At 44.3% G+C, this 25,096-nt stretch overlaps 1 protein-coding gene across 1 annotated transcript in view; it reads right to left on the reverse strand.

Annotated features, from left to right (window-relative positions):
• The window catches only part of MST1R (macrophage stimulating 1 receptor), a 352,783-nt gene that overhangs the window by 72,585 nt on the left and 255,102 nt on the right, over positions 1–25,096 (reverse strand). The gene's annotated exons all lie outside the window — the stretch shown is intronic.

The following is a 25,096-nucleotide window of genomic DNA, read 5'->3' on the forward strand; positions in this document are numbered from 1 at the left end:
TTGAAAGGTATTGCAGGTAAGTACTTTAGGAACTTTAAATCATCAAAATTGCATGTATACTTTTCAAGTTATTGACAAATAGCTGTTTTAAAAGTGGACACAGTGCAATTTTCACAGTTCCTGGGGGAGGTAAGTTTTTGTTAGTTTTACCAGGTAAGTAAGACACTTACAGGGTTCAGTTCTTGGTCCAAGGTAGCCCACCGTTGGGGGTTCAGAGCAACCCCAAAGTCACCACACCAGCAGCTCAGGGCCGGTCAGGTGCAGAGTTCAAAGTGGTGCCCAAAACACATAGGCTAGAATGGAGAGAAGGGGGTGCCCCGGTTCCGGTCTGCTTGCAGGTAAGTACCCGCGTCTTCGGAGGGCAGACCAGGGGGGTTTTGTAGGGCACCGGGGGGGACACAAGCCCACACAGAAATTTCACCCTCAGCAGCGCGGGGGCGGCCGGGTGCAGTGTAGAAACAAGCGTCGGGTTTGTAATGGAAGTCAATGGGAGATCTAGGGATCTCTTCAGCGCTGCAGGCAGGCAAGGGGGGGGTTCCTCGGGGAAACCTCCACTTGGGCAAGGGAGAGGGACTCCTGGGGGTCACTCCTCCAGTGAAAGTCCGGTCCTTCAGGTCCTGGGGGCTGCAGGTGCAGGGTCTCTCCCAGGTGTCGGGACTTTGGATTCAAAGAGTCGCGGTCAGGGGAAGCCTCGGGATTCCCTCTGCAGGAGGCGCTGTGGGGGCTCAGGGGGGACAGGTTTTTGTACTCACAGTCTTAGAGTAGTCCTGGGGTCCCTCCTGAGGTGTTGGATCGCCACCAGCCGGGTCGGGGTCGCCGGGTGCAGTGTTGCAAGTCTCACGCCTTTTGCGGGGAGCTTGCAGGGTTCTTTAAAGCTGCTGGAAACAAAGTTGCAGCCTTTCTTGGAGCAGGTCCGCTGTCCTCGGGAGTTTCTTGTCTTTTCGAAGCAGGGGCAGTCCTCAGAGGATGTCGAGGTCGCTGGTCCCTTTGGAAGGCGTCGCTGGAGCAGGATCTTTGGAAGGTAGGAGACAGGCCGGTGAGTTTCTGGAGCCAAGGCAGTAGTCGTCTTCTGGTCTTCCTCTGCAGGGGTTTTCAGCTAGGCAGTCCTTCTTCTTGTAGTTGCAGGAATCTAATTTTCTAGGGTTCAGGGTAGCCCTTAAATACTAAATTTAAGGGCGTGTTTAGGTCTGGGGGGTTAGTAGCCAATGGCTACTAGCCCTGAGGGTGGGTACACCCTCTTTGTGCCCCCTCCCAAGGGGAGGGGGTCACAATCCTAACCCTATTGGGGGAATCCTCCATCTGCAAGATGGAGGATTTCTAAAAGTCAGAGTCACCTCAGCTCAGGACACCTTAGGGGCTGTCCTGACTGGCCAGTGACTCCTCCTTGTTGCTTTCTTTGTTCCCTCCAGCCTTGCCGCCAAAAGTGGGGGCCGTGGCCGGAGGGGGCGGGCAACTCCACTAAGCTGGAGTGCCCTGCTGGGCTGTGACAAAGGGGTGAGCCTTTGAGGCTCACCGCCAGGTGTCACAGCTCCTGCCTGGGGAGGTGTTGGCATCTCCACCCAGTGCAGGCTTTGTTACTGGCCTCAGAGTGACAAAGGCACTCTCCCCATGGGGCCAGCAACATGTCTCTGGTGTGGCAGGCTGCTGGAACTAGTCAGCCTACACAGACAGTCGGTTAAGTTTCAGGGGGCACCTCTAAGGTGCCCTCTGTGGTGTATTTTACAATAAAATGTACACTGGCATCAGTGTGCATTTATTGTGCTGAGAAGTTTGATACCAAACTTCCCAGTTTTCAGTGTAGCCATTATGGTGCTGTGGAGTTCGTGTTTGACAAACTCCCAGACCATATACTCTTATGGCTACCCTGCACTTACAATGTCTAAGGTTTTGTTTAGACACTGTAGGGGTACCATGCTCATGCACTGGTACCCTCACCTATGGTATAGTGCACCCTGCCTTAGGGCTGTAAGGCCTGCTAGAGGGGTGTCTTACCTATACTGCATAGGCAGTGAGAGGCTGGCATGGCACCCTGAGGGGAGTGCCATGTCGACTTACTCGTTTTGTCCTCACTAGCACACACAAGCTGGCAAGCAGTGTGTCTGTGCTGAGTGAGAGGTCTCCAGGGTGGCATAAGACATGCTGCAGCCCTTAGAGACCTTCCTTGGCATCAGGGCCCTTGGTACTAGAAGTACCAGTTACAAGGGACTTATCTGGATGCCAGGGTCTGCCAATTGTGGATACAAAAGTACAGGTTAGGGAAAGAACACTGGTGCTGGGGCCTGGTTAGCAGGCCTCAGCACACTTTCAATTGTAAACATAGCATCAGCAAAGGCAAAAAGTCAGGGGGCAACCATGCCAAGGAGGCATTTCCTTACAGTGTTCTATGAAATGCTGCATTTCGTCCCAATGAGCTCTATCGTATCTTGCCAAAAGTGCTTGTGAATTGGCAATGCGCCATTGGTTTGCTGCTTGTGCTGCAACTCTTTTGCCTGCAGTGTCGAATTTGCGACTCTCCTTGTCTGGAGGTGGTGCGTCACCCGAGGTATGAGAGTTCGCTCTCTTATGAGCTGCCCCGACAACTACTGAGTCTGGTGTTAACTGCGTTGTAATATAAACTGGGTCTGTTGGCGGTGGCTTGTATTTTTTCTCCACCCTTGGAGTTATGGCTCTGCTTTTAACAGGGTCTTGAAATATTTGTTTTGAATGTTTTAGCATTCCTGGGAGCATAGGTAGGCTTTGGTATTGGCTATGGGTGGAGGATAGCGTGTTAAACAAAAAGTCATCCTCAATTGGTTCGGAATGCAAGGTGGCGTTATGAAAAGCAGCTGCCCTTGCGACCACCTGTGTGTAAGATGTGCTCTCCTCAGGTGGCGACGGCCTCGCAGGGTAGGAGTCTGGGCTGTTGTCCGATACTGGAGCGTCGTAAAGGTCCCATGCATCGGGATCATCTTGACTCATTGTAGTATGAGTCGGGGAGTGCATCAGTGGTGGAGTTGTTACCGGTGAGGTGTGCATTGATGGTGGTGGAGACGGTGGTGGAGTTGTTTTTCTTGCCACCTTTGCCTTTGGCTGTTTGTCCTTTTCTTGAAAGGCAAGTCTTCTTTTCATTTTAATTGGGGGAAGAGTGCTTATCTTCCCTGTGTCTTTTTGAATGTGGAGCCTTCTCTGAGTATAGTCTGGCTCCACAGCTTCAAGTTCTTCTCCGAACTTATGCCTTTGCATCTGGGAGGTCAATCCTTGTTCCTCTGTGTAGGAACCTGTTTTGGGTTCCGAGGCTGGATGTTTCGGAACCGAAACTTTTTCGGACGTCTTTTTGGGCTCCGAGGAAACCTTTTTTATTTTCGGCGTTGTGGTGTCTCGGTGCCGAATTACTTTGGTGCCGCTGTCTCAGTGCCGAATCTGCTCGGAGCCGCTTTCTCGGGCCCGAGATTGCTGTGTGGCAGTATCTCGACCGGAGTCGGATGACTTCTACACAAGCATGCCATTTTTCGGTGCAGTGGATCGGTCACCTATTTTTCGGGTTGAGCCATGGCCTGTTGGCGGTGGCGTCCCCTGGGCTTTTGTTGTCTTCTCGTGAGTCTTATGTTTTGACGTCTTACTCACGATTTTTGGCGTTTCTTCGGTCTCGAGCTCTTCCGAGTCCGATTCGTGGATGGAGAAAGCTTCTTCTTCCTCCTCGAAACGCTCTTGTCCTGTCGGCGCCGACGCCATCTGTAGCCGTCTTGCTCTTCGGTCTCTTAGTGTCTTCCTGGACCGAAACGCTCGACAGGCTTCACAAGTATCCTCCTTGTGTTCTGGCGACAAACACAAGTTACAGACCAGATGCTGATCTGTATATGGATACTTGTTATGGCATTTTGGGCAGAAGCGGAATGGGGTCCGTTCCATCAGCCTTGAAGACACACGTGGCCGGGCCCACCAGGCCCCGACGGGGGATCGAAAAAACCCCGAAGGGCCACCGGAGCTCTTCAAAAGTCGGTGTCGATCTGTTGTAACTAACCCGATACCGAATGCAAACAATACCGACGTTTTTTCCGAGATTCTAACTAACTTTCCGACCCGAAACACGGAGCGAAAAGGAACAAGTCCGAACCCGATGGCGGAAAAAAAACTATCTAAGATGGAGTCGACACCCATGCGCAATGTAGTCGAAATGGGAGGAGTCCCTCGGTCTCGTGACTCGAAAAGACTTCTTCGAAGAAAAACAACTTGTAACACTCCGAGCCCAACACCAGATGGCGGGATGTGCACAGCATGTGTATCTGCAGCTACTCATGCCATTGAACACATATTTACAATATATTGTACTACAACGGCCACAGGCTCCCGGGGAGCAGGAACAGCAGATGTGAATCTACAGCATTACATGCCACAAACAGATGTCTACTGGGTAAGTAGCATTTTCCAGTCAGTTGCATGTGTAGCTGTAGATACACATGCTTTACATAGACTGTAAAGCAGTCCCCTCCCAAAATAAGCAGTGGTTGGCTTGTAGGAGTTGGAGTAGTTTGACATAGTGTTCTAAGTACTGCCTGTCCAACCTTTGCTTGTTGGCGAGTTAACACATCCACACAGTAGTGTTTAGTAAATGTGTGTGGTGTAGACCATGTGGCAGCTTTACATATGTCTGCCATTGGTATATTCCCTAAGAATGCCACTTAAGCTTCCTTTTTCCAAGTGGAATGTGCTTTATGAGTTACTAGTGACTGTCTTATAGCTTTAAGATAGCAAGTTTGAAACTATCCATCTGGCCAATCCATTTTTTGGAAATAGGATTACTGTTGTGAGGTTCTGAAAATGCCACAAAGAGTTGTTTGGATCTTCTGAAATCTTTTGTTCTGTCTATATTGTACATCAGAGCTCTTTTAACATCAAGGGTGTGAAGGGCTCTTTCAGCAACTGAATCTGGCTGTGGAATGAAGACTGGCAATTCCACTGACTGACTGATATGAAAAGGGGAAACCACCTTTGGTAGGAACTTTGGATTTGTTCTAAGAACTACTTTGTCTTTATGAATTTGAAAGAAAGGTTCTTGTAAAGTAAACGCTTGAATTTCACTAACTCTTCTTAAAAAAGTGATTGCTACTAAGAAAGCAACTTTCCATGATCGAAACTGTAGTGTACAAGAATGCACAGGTTCAAAAGGTGGCTCCATAAGTCTTCTGAGGACAATATTAAGATTCCACGCAGGGGCTGGAGGAACTGTTGGTGGAATAACTCTTAAGTTCTTCCGTAAAGGTTTTTATAACAGGAATCCTGAACAGGGAAATATGCTGTCTGTTTTGAAGGTAAGCAGCAACAGCTGCTAAATGAATCCTAATAGATGAATATGCTAGGTTTGCTTTTTGCAAGTGTAGCAAATAGCAAACGACATCTAGTACTGAAGCTTTCAGTGGTTCATATTTTGGGGTTGACAATAGAAGACAAAACGTTTCCATTTTGCCGTGTAACATTGTCTAGTTTTGGGTTTGCGTGTTTCATTTAGAAAATCCATATATTCAGATGAAAGTTGTAAGTAGCCAACTCTATGACTTCAGGAGCCAAATTGCCAGGTTGAGAGTGCTGGGATTTGGTTATCTGATTTGTCCTTTTCTTTGCGTTTGGCAGCTTGTGATGTGGTACTACAGACAGGTCCAATAGTGTTATGTACCAATGTTGACGTGCCCATGTGGGAGCTATGAGTATCATAGTGAGTGAGGTTTGTTTCATCTTTTTTTTCAGAGATGGAATTAGTGAGAGAGGTGGAAAAGCGTAAGCAAATATCTCTGACCAGTTCATTCATAGAGCATTGCCCTTGGATTGAGGGTGTGGGTACATGGATGCAAAGCTGAGGCATTTTGTGTTTTCTTTTGTGATGAAAAGATCTACGTCTGGGGTGCCCCACATTTGAAGTATTGTTGGATCACTTGAGGGTGAATTTCCCATTCGTGGACTTGTTGCTGCGTCCTGCTTATGAGGTCCACTAGTTGATTGTGTATACCTGGAAGATACTCTGCCAGTAATTGAATGTGATTGGGAATTGCCCAGTTCCAAATTGTCTGTGCTGGAAGGGACAATTGCGATGAGTGTGCCCACCTGTTTTTGTAGATAACACATTGTAGTCAGATTGTCTGTCCACATTAATACTACTTTTTGTGTGATTTGTGTCTATAAAGCTTTGAGTACTAGGAATACAGCTAGTAATTCCAAGTAGATTATGTGATAAGTCTGTTGAATTAAGTCCCATTCCCACTGTATAGTGAGGTTGTTGAGATGAGCTCCCCATCCTATCAGTGATGCATCTGTTGTGATTGTGGTCTGAGGCACAGGGTCCTGAAACGGCCCCCCTTTTCATAGGTTGGAGTAATTCCACCATTGCAGAGAACGGTTAGTTTGGCGGGCCAACACTATATCCTGAATTTGACCCTGTGCCTGAGACCATTGTTGAGAAAGACACTTCTGTAGTGGTCTCGGGTGGAGTATTGGATTGGGGACTATGCTATGCATGAAGCCATCATTTCCAATAGTTTCATCACTAGTTTTACTGTACAAGTGTGGTTGTATTGTAGTTGAGATATGAGTTTGTGAAATGCTTGGATTCTAACTGGGTTTGAGTATGCTAATCCTGATTGAGTGTTCAGAATTGCTCCTGGATGCGGTTGTATCTGTGACGGTTGCAGGTGAGATCTGTGTTAACTGATTGTGAATCCTAGATTGTGTAGGATGTCTATGGTATAATGAGTATGTTGTAGACAAATTTGAATTGTACTGGCATTTATGAGCCAGTGGTCTAGATATGAGAAGACATGTATGTGTTGCCACCTAGGAATGCTGCAATGACTGAGCACTTGGTGAACACCCTTGGCGCTGTTGTTACACCGAATGGTAGCACTTTGAATTGGTAGTGCTTTCTTGCTATGACAAATCTTAGATATTTTCCATGGGCTGGGTGTATTAGAATGTGAAAATAAGCATCCTTGAGGTCTAATGCTGTCATGTAATCTTGTTTTGTAGTAGGGGAACGATGTCTTGTAAAGTGACCATATGAAAGTGTTCTGAAAGGATGTATAGATTGAGGGGTCTGAGATCTAAAATTGCTCTTAGAGTACCATCTTTTTTTGGTATGAGGAAGTATAGAGAATATAGTCCGGATCCCTGTTGGGATATAGGCACTATCTCAATGGCTCCTTTTAATAGTAGTGATTGTACCTCTTGTTTTAATAAAGTAAGATGTTCCTGACTTAGTCTGTGTGAACAAAGGGGAATGTTTGGTTAAATAGAGATGAGTTCTAGGCAATAACCATGTTGGATAATTGATAGAACCCATTAATCTGTGGTGAAATACCATTGTGGGTAAACATGTGCCAGTCTTCCTCCCACAGGGGATGTATGATGTGTGGGGATTTGTAAGAAGTCATTGTTTTGTTGAGGTAAAGGAACCTCTGGAAGTGGCTAATTTACCTCTTCCTCTATCACTAGATCCTTTATAGCAGCCTCAGAATGAACCTCAGTTATAGAAATGTGACCCTTGTTTTTGTTGTGAAGTGGATGGTTCTGTGGTTGATGGTTTGAAATGACCTCTAAATTGTGGCCTACAAAAAAGTGCCTCTAGTGGGTCTAGTGTATAATGCACCATAGCTTAGATGTTTCTGAGTCTTTTTTAAGCTTACCTATTGTGGTATCAACTTCTGGCCCAAATAAATGTTGTTTATCAAGGGCATGTTTCATTACGCTTGCTGTATCTCTGGATTAAATCCTGAAGCTCTTAGCCATGCATGTCTCCAAATGATTATGCAGGAGTTGAGTCTCCTTGCAGCTGTATCTGCTGCATCAGTAGCGCATCTAATTGCATTATTAGAAATAGCCTGTCCTTCTGCCACTATTTGTTTCCCCCTTTTTTGGTGTTCTGGTGGAAGGTATTGTAACAAGTCTTCCATCTGGTCACAATGGCACTCTTTGTGAGTAGATGTTAAAGTATTAAACAAAAAATCATCCTAAATAGGATCTGTATGTAACTGTAAGTTATGATGCGAAGCTGCCTTGGCTATAACTTGATTATAAGCAGTGGTATCTTCAGGGGGAGATGGCCTTGCTGGGTATAAATCTGGGTCAATAGGGGGAATGGGATCTGTTTAATGTATATCCCATGAGTCTACTTCTTTTTGAGGATCAGTTAAATCATCCCTGTGTGGTGATGTAGATGAGGCCTGTGGAGAGCACTGTGTTGAATGCGTAGGTTAAGGTGGTGGTGGGGTAGAAGGAATGGAAGGAGAGTGTGGTGGTGAAGGCTAAAGTTGTTGCATCGCCTTTTGTTTCTCCTTCTGTTTAAGGACTTTGAAAGGTGGAGGCCCAGCGTTTAAAGTCTCTGAAAATTCAGTTTTCTTTTTATTGTTGGAGGAGGAGAGGCTGTGATCCTTCCTGTTTCTTTGTGTATATGAATTTTTCAATGTTTAGCGTCCATAACCTCTAAGATAGGCTGTATTTCTGATGACTCCTCAGTAGCTGGAGAATGTTTACTACTGGCAGCTTTCGATTCCGAATGTTTGGATATGGAATGGTTGGCTCGTCCCGAAAATGTCACCTCCGAAAGTGCTGTTAATTTCTTCGGCTCCGAGGTGGGAAAGTCTGATTTTTGGCTCAGTACTGAAACAGATGTGGCTGTCTCTTTAGTATATGCCGAATGTACCTTGGTCTTTTGTATCAGTGCGAACCCAAGGGTTGGTCATTCGAAGGTATTTTCTGGGTCCAACCATGGTACGAAGGCAGTGGAGGACCGAAGACCGATGTAGGAGTCCTTTTAATTGTCTTTGTTTGGTGTGACGGGGCTGGTGTACTACATACCGCGTTGGTGGGATAGATTGGCTGTCCACATCTGAATCTCGATTCACATCCGAATCTGCAATGGAAACAGCCACACGCTGTCCTACTTCCTCTGGCGTGCGTTCTTCTCCAAAGATGTTGGGTGTGTGTTCTGACGACTTGGACGCCATCGCCATTCCAAGCGCTCTTCAGTCCCGAAGAGACTTTTGGATCAAAGCAATCTACACGCGTCGCAGGTCTCTTCTCTGTGTTCCAGAGACAGGCACAGATTGCACACCAAATGCTGATCAGTGTAGGGGACTTTTTTGTGACACCAAGGACAGAATCGAGACGGAGTACGTTCCATCAGCCTAACATTGTTTGACTACAATGTGTCAAAGTAGGCCCACTACTAAAAGGACGAGGGCGCTCCTAAAGGCATGAAATCGACCCGGACGATTACAATTGGGTCAACTATAAGAGTGGAAAATGTGATTGAAACTATACAACGTTTTTAGAAAGTTAGAAGTTCAGAAGATACCGAACCAAGATGTCCCGGAGCAGGAGGAAACACGTCCAAACCTGACGGTGGAAAGAAAACAATCTAACAAAGGACTCGATGCCCATGGGAAGTACTGCAGAGAGGAGGAGTCACTCAATCCCGTGACTCGAAATCCTTCTTCAAAGAAAAACAACTTCTAACACTCCGAGCCCAACAATAGATGGTGGACTTATGCAAAAAAAACAGCTACACATGCCATTGAACACATAATACAATCAAACTGTGTTTAAGAAGCAAGGAACCACAAACAACATCTTAATTTTGACAGAATCAACAGATTTACCTATGGACCAACATGACAACCATATTCTGATTTTCAACACTCAAAGTTAAGTTGTTTCATTATCCGTTAAATTGTATAAAACATTTGTATTATTGTCATGAGAGTCTTGCTTATACATTTGTACATTTAGAACAATGGTGGTGAACCTGATACAACTGCACAAACATCCTTTTATTCCAGTTATCTATATATTTTGCAAACAATTCTCACAGAAAGCTCATGATTTAATAGCTTGCAATGTATGCTAGTGATATCACAGTTTTATTTCAAATGTGTGGAGAGTGCCCAATGGCTTATCTTATCAGCATAGCTGACCCGCAATATCAGATCTCTGTGGAGAAATGCCAGCTGTTTCAGCTCTCAGGAACAATTTTATAATACTGGTCTTCATTGGACCTCAATCAGTGACATTTTAAATTTTGTAGAAATATATGCAAATATGTTGGTAACTGTTGGCATGTACTTTTACCAAAAATATATTCTCACATAGAAAAAAATCCTATTGTGGGGTCCCAACAATTTTGCGGCTTGCATGTCTTCATTTTTGGTTTTATTGAAAACACTCAATTGTTAGTTCTGCTTTCAACGGATGAAGAAATTAATTAGCTCTAATCTTAAACTAGATGTCAATGAATAAAGTAAAAGTAATTTTAGATGCTGTTGCGTCAATTGTATCTTTTATTAAGTTATAGGACATTATCCCTATAATGTCCTATTTGTTCTGGTGTAATTGTTCGCATGAACATCTAGCTCTCAACCAGTCATGTGACAGAGCGTTTTAGCTATCAATTCATATAGTTATATGTAATTCAGGTGGAAGGAAAGTGTTACTTACCTGTAATCAACTGTTGCAGCTCATCAAGTTACAGATCAAGTGTTTTTCACTATCTTGCCAGTTAGTGTTAGTTTCAAAATATTACAACTTGTTTACTTGTCGTGGGTTTAGGTTTCGAGTATGAAACATGATTATATAGACGAAACACAAAATGTTTCAGCAAGGAAACTCTGCCTTAGATTGTTGCATTTTAACTAGGGGTGGGCAGTAAACTCTGTTACGCCAATGGATTTGCAGACTTTTGACACTCTGCACCCCGCTTGGAGTGCAGATTTTGGCAAAAACTCTGCAACCACTGCATGGCCTTCCTAAAGAATATCACAGGTCCTTCCTTTTGGACCTAGTCACTCAGGTTCCTATCCTTATGCCCTCTTTTAAATATAGCACCTACCCCATCCCAACATGGCACTGTGGCCTAGCCGATCGATACTCAAATTGTCCATCTTTTGTCACTATGCCTGCACATCAGTTTTTTTCTGTATGTTGTTTTTTTGTTTTTGCCCAACGTTTCTGATTCCAAAATGGCGACACCCCTGAGTCGTGTGCTGTGCAGAGTGGGAGTGAGGCTGCGGAGGGTGCTGTACGGGGGACATCTTTTGGTACACCCGAGAAGGGGTAAGCAGCAGGCGAGACTGCAGGTGCCTATTGCTCCAAGAGCACCGCCACGGGCGGTCTAACAAGGCAGTATTACTATTAGGTACTGCAAGTCCATATGTTGCATCAGTGGGGTAAGTGAAGAGTGTAGGAAAGTACCATCTTGCCTGGCATGTTACCCCCATTTTTCACTGTATATATGTTGTTTTAGTTGTATGTGTCACTGGGACCCTGTTCTCCAGGGCCCCAGTGCTCATAAGTGTGCCTGAATGTGTTACCTGTGTAGTGACTAACTGTCTCACTGAGGCTCTGCTAATCAGAACCTCAGTGGTTATGCTCTCTCATTTCTTTCAAATTGTCACTAACAGGCTGGTGACCAATTTTAGCAATCTACATTGGCTTACTGGAACACCCTTATAATTCCCTAGTATATGGTACTGAGGTACCCAGGGTATTGGGGTTCCAGGAGATCCCTATGGGCTGCAGCATTTCTTTTGCCACCCATAGGGAGCTCTGACAATTCTTACACAGGCCTGCCACTGCAGCCTGAGTGAAATAACGTCCACGTTATTTCACAGCCATTTTGCACTGCACTTAAGTAACTTATAAGTCACCTATATGTCTAACCTTTACCTGGTAAAGGTTAGGTGCAAAGTTACTTAGTGTGAGGGCACCCTGGCACTAGCCAAGGTGCCCCCACATTGTTCAGGGCCAATTCCCCGGACTTTGTGAGTGCGGGGACACCATTACACGCGTGCACTACATATAGGTCACTACCTATATGTAGCTTCACAATGGTAACTCCGAATATGGCCATGTAACATGTCTAAGATCATGGAATTGCCCCCTCTATGCCATCCTGGCATTGTTGGCACAATTCCATGATCCCAGTGGTCTGTAGCACAGACCCTGGTACTGCCAAACTGCCTTTCCTGGGGTTTCACTGCAGCTGCTGCTGCTGCCAACCCCTCAGACAGGTTTCTGCCCCCCTGGGGTCAAGCCAGGCTTGTCCCAGGATGGCAGAACAAAGGACTTCCTCTGAGAGAGGGTGTTACACCCTCTCCCTTTGGAAAATGGTGTGAAGGCAGGGGAGGAGTAGCCTCCCCCAGCCTCTGGAAATGCTTTCTTGGGCACAGATGTGCCCAATTCTGCATAAGCCAGTCTACACCGGTTCAGGGACCCCTTAGCCCTGCTCTGGCGCGAAACTGGACAAAGGAAAGGGGAGTGACCACTCCCCTGACCTGCACCTCCCCTGGGAGGTGTCCAGAGCTCCTCCAGTGTGCTCCAGACCTCTGCCATCTTGGAAACAGAGGTGCTGCTGGCACACTTGACTGCTCTGAGTGGCCAGTGCCACCAGGTGACGTCAGAGACTCCTTCTGATAGGCTCCTTCAGGTGTTAGTAGCCTATCCTCTCTCCTAAGTAGCCAAACCCTCTTTTCTGGCTATTTAGGGTCTCTGTCTCTGGGGAAACTTTAGATAACGAATGCAAGAGCTCATCAGAGTTCCTCTGCATCTCTCTCTTCACCTTCTGCCAAGGAATCGACTGCTGACCATGCTGGAAGCCTGCAACACTGCAACAAAGTAGCAAAGACGACTACTGCAACTCTGTAACGCTGATCCTGCCGCCTTCTCGACTGTTTTCCTGGTGGTGCATGCTGTGGGGGTAGTCTGCCTCCTCTCTGCACTAGAAGCTCTGAAGAAATCTCCCGTGGGTCGACGGAATCTTCCCCCTGCAACCGCAGGCACCAAAAAGCTGCATTACCGGTCCCTTGGGTCTCCTCTCAGCACGACGAGCGAGGTCCCTCGAATCCAGCAACTGTGTCCAAGTGACCCCCACAGTCCAGTGACTCTTCAGTACAAGTTTGGTGGAGGTAAGTCCTTGCCTCACCTCGCTAGACTGCATTGCTGGGAACCGCGACTTTTGCAGCTACTCCGGCCCCTGTGCACTTCCGGCGGAAATCCTTTGTGCACAGCCAAGCCTGGGTCCACGGCACTCTAACCTGCATTGCACGACTTTCTAAGTTGGTCTCCGGCGACGTGGGACTCCTTTGTGTAACTTCGGTGAGCACCATTTCACGCATCCTCGTAGTGCCTGTTTCTGGCACTTCTCCGGGTGCTACCTGCTGCTAAGAGGGCTCCTTGTCTTGCTCGACGTCCCCTCTACCTCCTGGTCCAATTTTCAACCTCCTGGTCCCTCCTGGGCCACAGCAGCATCCAAAAACGCTAACCGCACGATTTGCAGCTAGCAAGGCTTGTTGGCGTTCTTTCGGCGGGAAAACACTTCTGCACGACTCTCCACGGCGAGAGGGATCCGTCCACCAAAGGGGAAGTCTCTAGCCCTTTTCGTTCCTGCAGAAACCTCAGCTTCTTCTGTCCAGTAGAAGCTTCTTTGCACCCACAGCTGGCATTTCCTGGGCATATGCCCATCTCCGACTTGCTTGTGACTTTTGGACTTGGTCCCCTTGTTCCACAGGTACCCTAGATTGGAAATCCACAGTTGTTGCATTGTTGGTTTGTGTCTTTCCTGCATTATTCCTCTATCACGACTTCTTTGTCTTTGGGGGAACTTTAGTGCACTTTGCACTCACTTTTCAGGGTCTTGGGGAGGGCTAATTTTCTAACTCTCACTATTTTCTAATAGTCCCAGCGACCCTCTACAAGGTCACATAGGTTTGGGGTCCACTCGTGGTTCGCATTCCACTTTTGGAGTATATGGTTTGTGTTGCCCCTACCCCTATGTGTCCCCATTGCATCCTATTGTAACTATACATTGTTTGCACTGTTTTCTAAGACTATACTGCATATTTTTGGTATTGTGTACATATATCTTGTGTATATTTCCTATCCTCTCACTGAGGGTACACTCTAAGATACTTTGGCATATTGTCATAAAAATAAAGTACCTTTATTTTTAGTATAACTGTGTATTGTGTTTTCTTATGATATTGTGCAAGTGACACTTATGGTACTGTGGTAGCTTCACACGTCTCCTAGTTCAGCCTAAGCTGCTCTGCTAAGCTACCATTATCTATCAGCCTAAGCTGCTAGACACCCTATACACTAATAAGGGATAACTGTGCCTGGTGCAAGGTGCAAGTACCCCTTGGTACCACTACAAGCCAGTCCAGCCTCCTAAAAAGAGTTCTTAAATCACTACCTGTCCGGCGTTAATTACCTCAAGAAAATGTTTTTTAATGTCAATGTCTAATATGTATGCAACACGCATGGTTTTGTCGGCATATCTTTTAACCTTCAATGACTTTCTAATCACAATTGTATTTGTGTTGTAAAAAGCGATGTTTCAAGTTTCAGCTTTGGAATGGTGGTGGTTATTGAGGTTGTTTAGATTGTGTATATAAGGGTCCATCATCTTCATCAAATGTATTTACAATTTAACCTACTTGTAAATTTTATATTGTGTATCTTTGTTTTATGATATACTGTACTAACAATAAGTTGCTGAGTACACTAATAAATTTAACTTCCCACAGCATATGGGGGTATTTCGAACACATTTGGGACGTTAGACTTATCCTTAGACATGTATATGTACAATAGTATGTTCACACAGTTTTGGTTGACTGTTAAGTGTAAGTAATCTATCTACTACTGATATTTACAAAAGTGTACTGTTTTAAGGATTAATGTTCTACCCATACAATGCCTGTTCCAAAACCATTTCCTCTTGTAAGCACCGAGAGACACATTAGGTGCTATACATATTATTCACAAATAACTACATTATTTAAAGGGTCTGACCCTCAATGTTTAGTCATTTTGAGTAGTAACTCTCAAAATACAGCCCTCCATTCAAATACCATTAAGGAGAGCTCAAAAAGTACCTTCATTTCAGTACCAGACAACCATCACTGTGACACTGCCACATTGAGGGTCCATGGACACCAGTTTACAGTCCACACTATACTCCATGAGTTCCGCCCACCCCAAATTTGATCTTTTTGGAAAAGGTCTGTCTGCTTGCAGGTGTTAAGTATTTAGAACTTTTGGAAGCTGATGAAAAGGTTTAGCAACGGTACTGCTCAACATCCACAGGCGAAGTAGGTGGCACATTAGAATATACAATATAAGGTGCAGGCTAACAGCTACAGCCGAGCAACATTTTTCATTAGCAGCATGTGTTGCTGTAGATCACATGCTTTGCATCAAATATAAATTAGTGCCCACCTTGTTTAGGATGAGTTGGACAGAATGTAGAGGAAGCTGTAGTAAATAATGTTTACAACAGCTCATCAGAGTTCCTCTGCATCTCTCTCTTCACCTTCTGCCAAGGAATCGACTGCTGACCATGCTGGAAGCCTGCAACACTGCAACAAAGTAGCAAAGACGACTACTGCAACTCTGTAACGCTGATCCTGCCGCCTTCTCGACTGTTTTCCTGGTGGTGCATGCTGTGGGGGTAGTCTGCCTCCTCTCTGCACTAGAAGCTCTGAAGAAATCTCCCGTGGGTCGACGGAATCTTCCCCCTGCAACCGCAGGCACCAAAAAGCTGCATTACCGGTCCCTTGGGTCTCCTCTCAGCACGACGAGCGAGGTCCCTCGAATCCAGCAACTGTGTCCAAGTGACCCCCACAGTCCAGTGACTCTTCAGTACAAGTTTGGTGGAGGTAAGTCCTTGCCTCACCTCGCTAGACTGCATTGCTGGGAACCGCGACTTTTGCAGCTACTCCGGCCCCTGTGCACTTCCGGCGGAAATCCTTTGTGCACAGCCAAGCCTGGGTCCACGGCACTCTAACCTGCATTGCACGACTTTCTAAGTTGGTCTCCGGCGACGTGGGACTCCTTTGTGTAACTTCGGTGAGCACCATTTCACGCATCCTCGTAGTGCCTGTTTCTGGCACTTCTCCGGGTGCTACCTGCTGCTAAGAGGGCTCCTTGTCTTGCTCGACGTCCCCTCTACCTCCTGGTCCAATTTTCAACCTCCTGGTCCCTCCTGGGCCACAGCAGCATCCAAAAACGCTAACCGCACGATTTGCAGCTAGCAAGGCTTGTTGGCGTTCTTTCGGCGGGAAAACACTTCTGCACGACTCTCCACGGCGAGAGGGATCCGTCCACCAAAGGGGAAGTCTCTAGCCCTTTTCGTTCCTGCAGAAACCTCAGCTTCTTCTGTCCAGTAGAAGCTTCTTTGCACCCACAGCTGGCATTTCCTGGGCATATGCCCATCTCCGACTTGCTTGTGACTTTTGGACTTGGTCCCCTTGTTCCACAGGTACCCTAGATTGGAAATCCACAGTTGTTGCATTGTTGGTTTGTGTCTTTCCTGCATTATTCCTCTATCACGACTTCTTTGTCTTTGGGGGAACTTTAGTGCACTTTGCACTCACTTTTCAGGGTCTTGGGGAGGGCTAATTTTCTAACTCTCACTATTTTCTAATAGTCCCAGCGACCCTCTACAAGGTCACATAGGTTTGGGGTCCACTCGTGGTTCGCATTCCACTTTTGGAGTATATGGTTTGTGTTGCCCCTACCCCTATGTGTCCCCATTGCATCCTATTGTAACTATACATTGTTTGCACTGTTTTCTAAGACTATACTGCATATTTTTGGTATTGTGTACATATATCTTGTGTATATTTCCTATCCTCTCACTGAGGGTACACTCTAAGATACTTTGGCATATTGTCATAAAAATAAAGTACCTTTATTTTTAGTATAACTGTGTATTGTGTTTTCTTATGATATTGTGCAAGTGACACTTATGGTACTGTGGTAGCTTCACACGTCTCCTAGTTCAGCCTAAGCTGCTCTGCTAAGCTACCATTATCTATCAGCCTAAGCTGCTAGACACCCTATACACTAATAAGGGATAACTGTGCCTGGTGCAAGGTGCAAGTACCCCTTGGTACCACTACAAGCCAGTCCAGCCTCCTAAAAAGAGTTCTTAAATCACTACCTGTCCGGCGTTAATTACCTCAAGAAAATGTTTTTTAATGTCAATGTCTAATATGTATGCAACACGCATGGTTTTGTCGGCATATCTTTTAACCTTCAATGACTTTCTAATCACAATTGTATTTGTGTTGTAAAAAGCGATGTTTCAAGTTTCAGCTTTGGAATGGTGGTGGTTATTGAGGTTGTTTAGATTGTGTATATAAGGGTCCATCATCTTCATCAAATGTATTTACAATTTAACCTACTTGTAAATTTTATATTGTGTATCTTTGTTTTATGATATACTGTACTAACAATAAGTTGCTGAGTACACTAATAAATTTAACTTCCCACAGCATATGGGGGTATTTCGAACACATTTGGGACGTTAGACTTATCCTTAGACATGTATATGTACAATAGTATGTTCACACAGTTTTGGTTGACTGTTAAGTGTAAGTAATCTATCTACTACTGATATTTACAAAAGTGTACTGTTTTAAGGATTAATGTTCTACCCATACAATGCCTGTTCCAAAACCATTTCCTCTTGTAAGCACCGAGAGACACATTAGGTGCTATACATATTATTCACAAATAACTACATTATTTAAAGGGTCTGACCCTCAATGTTTAGTCATTTTGAGTAGTAACTCTCAAAATACAGCCCTCCATTCAAATACCATTAAGGAGAGCTCAAAAAGTACCTTCATTTCAGTACCAGACAACCATCACTGTGACACTGCCACATTGAGGGTCCATGGACACCAGTTTACAGTCCACACTATACTCCATGAGTTCCGCCCACCCCAAATTTGATCTTTTTGGAAAAGGTCTGTCTGCTTGCAGGTGTTAAGTATTTAGAACTTTTGGAAGCTGATGAAAAGGTTTAGCAACGGTACTGCTCAACATCCACAGGCGAAGTAGGTGGCACATTAGAATATACAATATAAGGTGCAGGCTAACAGCTACAGCCGAGCAACATTTTTCATTAGCAGCATGTGTTGCTGTAGATCACATGCTTTGCATCAAATATAAATTAGTGCCCACCTTGTTTAGGATGAGTTGGACAGAATGTAGAGGAAGCTGTAGTAAATAATGTTTACAACAGCTCATCAGAGTTCCTCTGCATCTCTCTCTTCACCTTCTGCCAAGGAATCGACTGCTGACCATGCTGGAAGCCTGCAACACTGCAACAAAGTAGCAAAGACGACTACTGCAACTCTGTAACGCTGATCCTGCCGCCTTCTCGACTGTTTTCCTGGTGGTGCATGCTGTGGGGGTAGTCTGCCTCCTCTCTGCACTAGAAGCTCTGAAGAAATCTCCCGTGGGTCGACGGAATCTTCCCCCTGCAACCGCAGGCACCAAAAAGCTGCATTACCGGTCCCTTGGGTCTCCTCTCAGCACGACGAGCGAGGTCCCTCGAATCCAGCAACTGTGTCCAAGTGACCCCCACAGTCCAGTGACTCTTCAGTACAAGTTTGGTGGAGGTAAGTCCTTGCCTCACCTCGCTAGACTGCATTGCTGGGAACCGCGACTTTTGCAGCTACTCCGGCCCCTGTGCACTTCCGGCGGAAATCCTTTGTGCACAGCCAAGCCTGGGTCCACGGCACTCTAACCTGCATTGCACGACTTTCTAAGTTGGTCTCCGGCGACGTGGGACTCCTTTGTGTAACTTCGGTGAGCACCATTTCACGCATCCTCGTAGTGCCTGTTTCTGGCACTTCTCCGGGTGCTACCTGCTGCTAAGAGGGCTCCTTGTCTTGCTCGACGTCCCCTCTACCTCCTGGTCCAATTTTCAACCTCCTGGTCCCTCCTGGGCCACAGCAGCATCCAAAAACGCTAACCGCACGATTTGCAGCTAGCAAGGCTTGTTGGCGTTCTTTCGGCGGGAAAACACTTCTGCACGACTCTCCACGGCGAGAGGGATCCGTCCACCAAAGGGGAAGTCTCTAGCCCTTTTCGTTCCTGCAGAAACCTCAGCTTCTTCTGTCCAGTAGAAGCTTCTTTGCACCCACAGCTGGCATTTCCTGGGCATATGCCCATCTCCGACTTGCTTGTGACTTTTGGACTTGGTCCCCTTGTTCCACAGGTACCCTAGATTGGAAATCCACAGTTGTTGCATTGTTGGTTTGTGTCTTTCCTGCATTATTCCTCTATCACGACTTCTTTGTCTTTGGGGGAACTTTAGTGCACTTTGCACTCACTTTTCAGGGTCTTGGGGAGGGCTAATTTTCTAACTCTCACTATTTTCTAATAGTCCCAGCGACCCTCTACAAGGTCACATAGGTTTGGGGTCCACTCGTGGTTCGCATTCCACTTTTGGAGTATATGGTTTGTGTTGCCCCTACCCCTATGTGTCCCCATTGCATCCTATTGTAACTATACATTGTTTGCACTGTTTTCTAAGACTATACTGCATATTTTTGGTATTGTGTACATATATCTTGTGTATATTTCCTATCCTCTCACTGAGGGTACACTCTAAGATACTTTGGCATATTGTCATAAAAATAAAGTACCTTTATTTTTAGTATAACTGTGTATTGTGTTTTCTTATGATATTGTGCAAGTGACACTTATGGTACTGTGGTAGCTTCACACGTCTCCTAGTTCAGCCTAAGCTGCTCTGCTAAGCTACCATTATCTATCAGCCTAAGCTGCTAGACACCCTATACACTAATAAGGGATAACTGTGCCTGGTGCAAGGTGCAAGTACCCCTTGGTACCACTACAAGCCAGTCCAGCCTCCTAAAAAGAGTTCTTAAATCACTACCTGTCCGGCGTTAATTACCTCAAGAAAATGTTTTTTAATGTCAATGTCTAATATGTATGCAACACGCATGGTTTTGTCGGCATATCTTTTAACCTTCAATGACTTTCTAATCACAATTGTATTTGTGTTGTAAAAAGCGATGTTTCAAGTTTCAGCTTTGGAATGGTGGTGGTTATTGAGGTTGTTTAGATTGTGTATATAAGGGTCCATCATCTTCATCAAATGTATTTACAATTTAACCTACTTGTAAATTTTATATTGTGTATCTTTGTTTTATGATATACTGTACTAACAATAAGTTGCTGAGTACACTAATAAATTTAACTTCCCACAGCATATGGGGGTATTTCGAACACATTTGGGACGTTAGACTTATCCTTAGACATGTATATGTACAATAGTATGTTCACACAGTTTTGGTTGACTGTTAAGTGTAAGTAATCTATCTACTACTGATATTTACAAAAGTGTACTGTTTTAAGGATTAATGTTCTACCCATACAATGCCTGTTCCAAAACCATTTCCTCTTGTAAGCACCGAGAGACACATTAGGTGCTATACATATTATTCACAAATAACTACATTATTTAAAGGGTCTGACCCTCAATGTTTAGTCATTTTGAGTAGTAACTCTCAAAATACAGCCCTCCATTCAAATACCATTAAGGAGAGCTCAAAAAGTACCTTCATTTCAGTACCAGACAACCATCACTGTGACACTGCCACATTGAGGGTCCATGGACACCAGTTTACAGTCCACACTATACTCCATGAGTTCCGCCCACCCCAAATTTGATCTTTTTGGAAAAGGTCTGTCTGCTTGCAGGTGTTAAGTATTTAGAACTTTTGGAAGCTGATGAAAAGGTTTAGCAACGGTACTGCTCAACATCCACAGGCGAAGTAGGTGGCACATTAGAATATACAATATAAGGTGCAGGCTAACAGCTACAGCCGAGCAACATTTTTCATTAGCAGCATGTGTTGCTGTAGATCACATGCTTTGCATCAAATATAAATTAGTGCCCACCTTGTTTAGGATGAGTTGGACAGAATGTAGAGGAAGCTGTAGTAAATAATGTTTACAACAGTTGCATCCCACTGGGCTTCGTTTTTTAATTAATACCAGTGCATTGCTTGTATAGGAGTATATGGATGTCCAGGTTGTAGCTTTACATATATCCCAGAGTCGGATATTGCCAAGAAAGGCCACAGTAGTGTCCTTTTTACAAGAAGAGAAAGCTGTGCCTCTGAGTTGTCTATGTGCACATTTAAAGCATTTGAATGCAATTAACTATCCATCTGACCCCCTTGCAAATGGGATGCTCAAGTTAAGTGCAAAGGAAAGAAAAAGTTGTTTTGTTTTGCAGAAAGGTACAATTTTGTCAATGTAACAAGTGAGAGCTCTTTTGACAGTGTGTTAATGCACTGCTCTTTCTGCAGTAGATGTAGAGTTAGGAAAGAAAGTGTAATGTTCAACAGTTAAATAGAGATGGCAAGGGATACACCATTACTAGAATGTGTTTATCTGTAATTAAGACTCCCTTGCGCTCATGAACTTGAAAGTCTCTTCTTCAGTCAGTGCTTCTAGGTCACTTATTGTACGCAGAGATGTGTCCGCATATAAAAAGGCTACTTTGTAAGATAACACTAGTAATAAGTATGAATGTAACGGTCAAATGATCGACCCATGAGTGAGGGTAAGACAATATTGACATCTAGAGTAGGCACCCCCTGAGCTTTACGAGAAATCATTCTTTAGTGACCCTCCACGGAGAGCTTAACTGCAGGAATTTTCAAAGGGCAAATTCTCACTTTTGTAAATATGTTGCTATTGCGGACAAGGGTTACCTGTCAGGGGTGTAACTGAATCCTTCTTCCTTAAGAGAATAAGGGTAGCAGAATATATTTGGGATCTGCAAAGTGTTGGACTTCTAATAGATTTTATCTGCTCTGATTTGAGCTTTACTTGAAGTGACAACAACAATACATATTCTAAGTTTCCAGATGCCTGGAACTACTGTGACACTAGGAAATCAGCAGCTAACACATCAGGAGAAGCGCATTTCTTACTGTCTAACTGTGACATCTGCAATCAGTTTCTGAAATGGATGAATCGTCTCTGCGTTTGGAAATGGCTCGATCCACTCTGTTTATGGACATAGCTGGCCTAAATGGGTCTTCAATGTTGCCACACATAGTTATGTATTTGCTGGGGTTGCAGATGTGATTTCTTGACAATAATAGTGACCTCTATTTGGTGAAGCAGGGCTACTGTTGACTGTAGGGCAGAGATTGCTGATCTGACCTCCCTTTATCAGGAAATTGTCTAGATAGTAACACCCTTGCAGTGCAGGTGAGCTGGCAGCTTTACAAGACATTTGGTAACCACTCTTGGGGCTGATTTTATGCTGAAAGCAAAATGGTGAATTAATAACATTTTCCACCTACCATGTATGGCAGGTACTGTTGATGACTTGGGAGCACCTGGCTATGAAAGTACTCATCACTGAAGTTGAGGACCACCAGGCATTCAACTTAATGCAGGAGTGAAATTACTTCCTGCAATGTTGTTATTTTGAAATGGATCATCTTCTCATAGGTGTATAGTATTTGCAGATCCAGGTTTGGATGTGGACTCTGCTCTCCTTTGGTATGAAGAGTTACATGGAGAACAACCCTGACCATGCTGACGAGAAGGAATTTCATCTATTGAACTTTTGCTTAAGACTGACTGACTGACTCTTTTCCAACAAAAAAGACGTGCTGCTTGATGAGCTTATAATTGTGGCGGGGATATTTGGTGCCAAGTGAATGCACTGACAGGATAACCTTGATAAACTGTAGACAACATTCATCCATCTATTCTTATGCGTTCTAGTCTTCAAGATAATCCCTCACTCTTTCTCCAACAGGTGTTCTGTTATTGGGGGAAATCTGTACAGAGTCACTGTTCAGAGGCTCAAGGGTACTTTTGGCTCTGCCTCTACCCCTGTTGTTGCCACAAAAGGTCCTCTTATTTAAGGGTGTAATTGTATAAGTTATTACAAAACTTTTTTGTTGAAAAGACTGCTGATACAGCTTATGGGTAGACCATATTGTGTAGGTTGTTGGAGGGCTGGGGTAATGTATCTCACAAATACAACTCATCCATCAGTGATAGTGTATCACTTTATTTTCTCTAAAGCCTCATGTACATGGAGAACATTGAATTGCAAGTATAACAGATACACTGCTGTAATTAGGGCCATAGCCTATAAATTGTAACTGTGCAGGGTGATGCACAAATCACACTTGGGTTTATTTGCCAGCTTGCCATATCGGCTGTATCCAGTAGCTCACAAATTTCTTCAGTTGATATTATTGTACCATCTGTGACTAATTCATCTCCTTTGTTTTGTACTTCTACAAACTATTAAATAAGTTCCTCTATCTCTTCCTATTAACAACAGTCATAACTGATGAGAAGAGCTTGATAGCCAGCAATGCACCATGAATTAGCCACACCATTGCTAGTCTTTTTCTACTACATCTTATCACCTGAGTTCCTATTCTGGAGGTGGGCCTTACGTTAAACACAATAGATTTCTGCGCTGGAAATTATTTTCCCTCTTAGAATATTTAGTGCAAAATTTGGGATAATTTCTTCAACTGCTTCCTACTGAGAATGGTTGTACCTGCTGTGCCTGCTGACAAGACTTAGTAACTGGCCATGAAATAGCCGGGTCCCCTTTCACTGTTTTCCCTGTTGTGTCTAATTGCTTGATTTCCTTTTCTTATAGTGGTCACTCAGTGGCACTCTGGTAGTCAGATTTTTTTCTTGCTATGTGAACAACCACTGAATCTGCTTGAACTTGGTCTCCTATACAGAGAGGGTCTTCAAGAACTGCCTTATAATTCTTTCAGTCCTTGATGTGATACAGCATATTTTCACTTTAAAAAAAAATCTGCAACATTTCATAACTCTGTCTTGAGCATGGTAACCTACTGTGCGGAACAATTTGTCTTGGACAATGTTTTAGCTACTCGTTCCACAGTCACTGTAACTTCATGTTGTAAAGTGCCACCTATGATTAAGGCATGGTACACTAACATTTCATCTGGTGGAGAGGCCCTGAAATGTATCCCTGTAAGGACGCCTCATTGGGAATTTCAATTCATTATTTGTACCGTACACTTTCAGAGCATGTGGTATGATCCTAATGAGGCTTGTCTGAACTCTCCTTCACATCTATGTCAATCTGTGCTGGGTGTTGATTGAAAGAATGAAATAATGTCCTGAAGCTGCTGTCGTTTTGAAACAATAGGTTATCTACCTTGGTGTGATGCTTTTGTGTGTTTGGGAATAAGAAAATGGAACATATCTGGAGAAATAGCCTATTCAAGTTTGTTTTCCTCTTAGTAGTAGTCTTCCCTGAAGATGGCAGACTCAGTGACAAAGAACTTCTTGAATTAGTTGTCTCTGTGGGCATAAACACATCTTTCTGAGATCTAGATACTCTGTGGCATGTATCCGGAATGATATATATTCTTTTCTGTCGAAATTCTGATTTTTATGATTTAGCTGAAAAAATGTGCACTGTGGAATCGTTTGAAATATGAGTGGATTGCTTTTTGAAGCCGGGGCTGTTTCAGTGTCAAGGCTCAATCAACCCCAAAACCAAACCTGGTAGTGTGCCTTCAGACGTGGATTTTCAAGACTTGTCTTCCTTCGATATGAAGGTGTTTTTCAGGGCCAAACTTCCCCTTGTTTCAAGTTAATCCTTCAGGAAACCTCAGCAGACCAGAGACAACACTTTCTATGAGTTTGCTCAGACCCTTTTAATGGTGGCTTGTGTTACGAACGTTCTTCCTTTGATGGTTTTCCTTTAGAAACCACAGACGGGAGTCTCAGCACCTGCGTGTATTTGTTTTGGTTCGGGTACAGACTCTTAGTCAGACCCTATCATCCAAAAAATTAGCTATGTCCCAGTTCACAAGACCAGAAGGAGTATGTGTCCTTGTTGCAACAAAATCCTCATGCATGCCAAAAGTAATCACCATTTCATTTTGAATCCCTGGCTTTTTTCATTGTGATATCAAAGAAAACACAGATTACTAATCCAGATTTTTTCAACCTGTGTATGATCGTGAGAATCAAATCAAATGAGAATATATTTCCATACCATAGCTCTCTCTGAGTCTTTGACCTGAAAGAAGAAGAATCGAGATCCCACAAGTTGTCGCCTCATCAAAACAAAATTCTATGTGACTTTCACACTGTTAAAGACACAGAAATTCTTAATTACACCCTTTTTAGATGTCTCCCATAAAATTCAACATTTTGGTTGTGACACAGTGGAAAAGTCTGAGTACTAAAGTTTTGCTTAGAACACGAGGGT

The sequence above is a fragment of the Pleurodeles waltl genome, chromosome 9 (genome assembly GCF_031143425.1).
Source record: "Pleurodeles waltl isolate 20211129_DDA chromosome 9, aPleWal1.hap1.20221129, whole genome shotgun sequence".
Taxonomy (NCBI): domain Eukaryota; kingdom Metazoa; phylum Chordata; class Amphibia; order Caudata; family Salamandridae; genus Pleurodeles; species Pleurodeles waltl.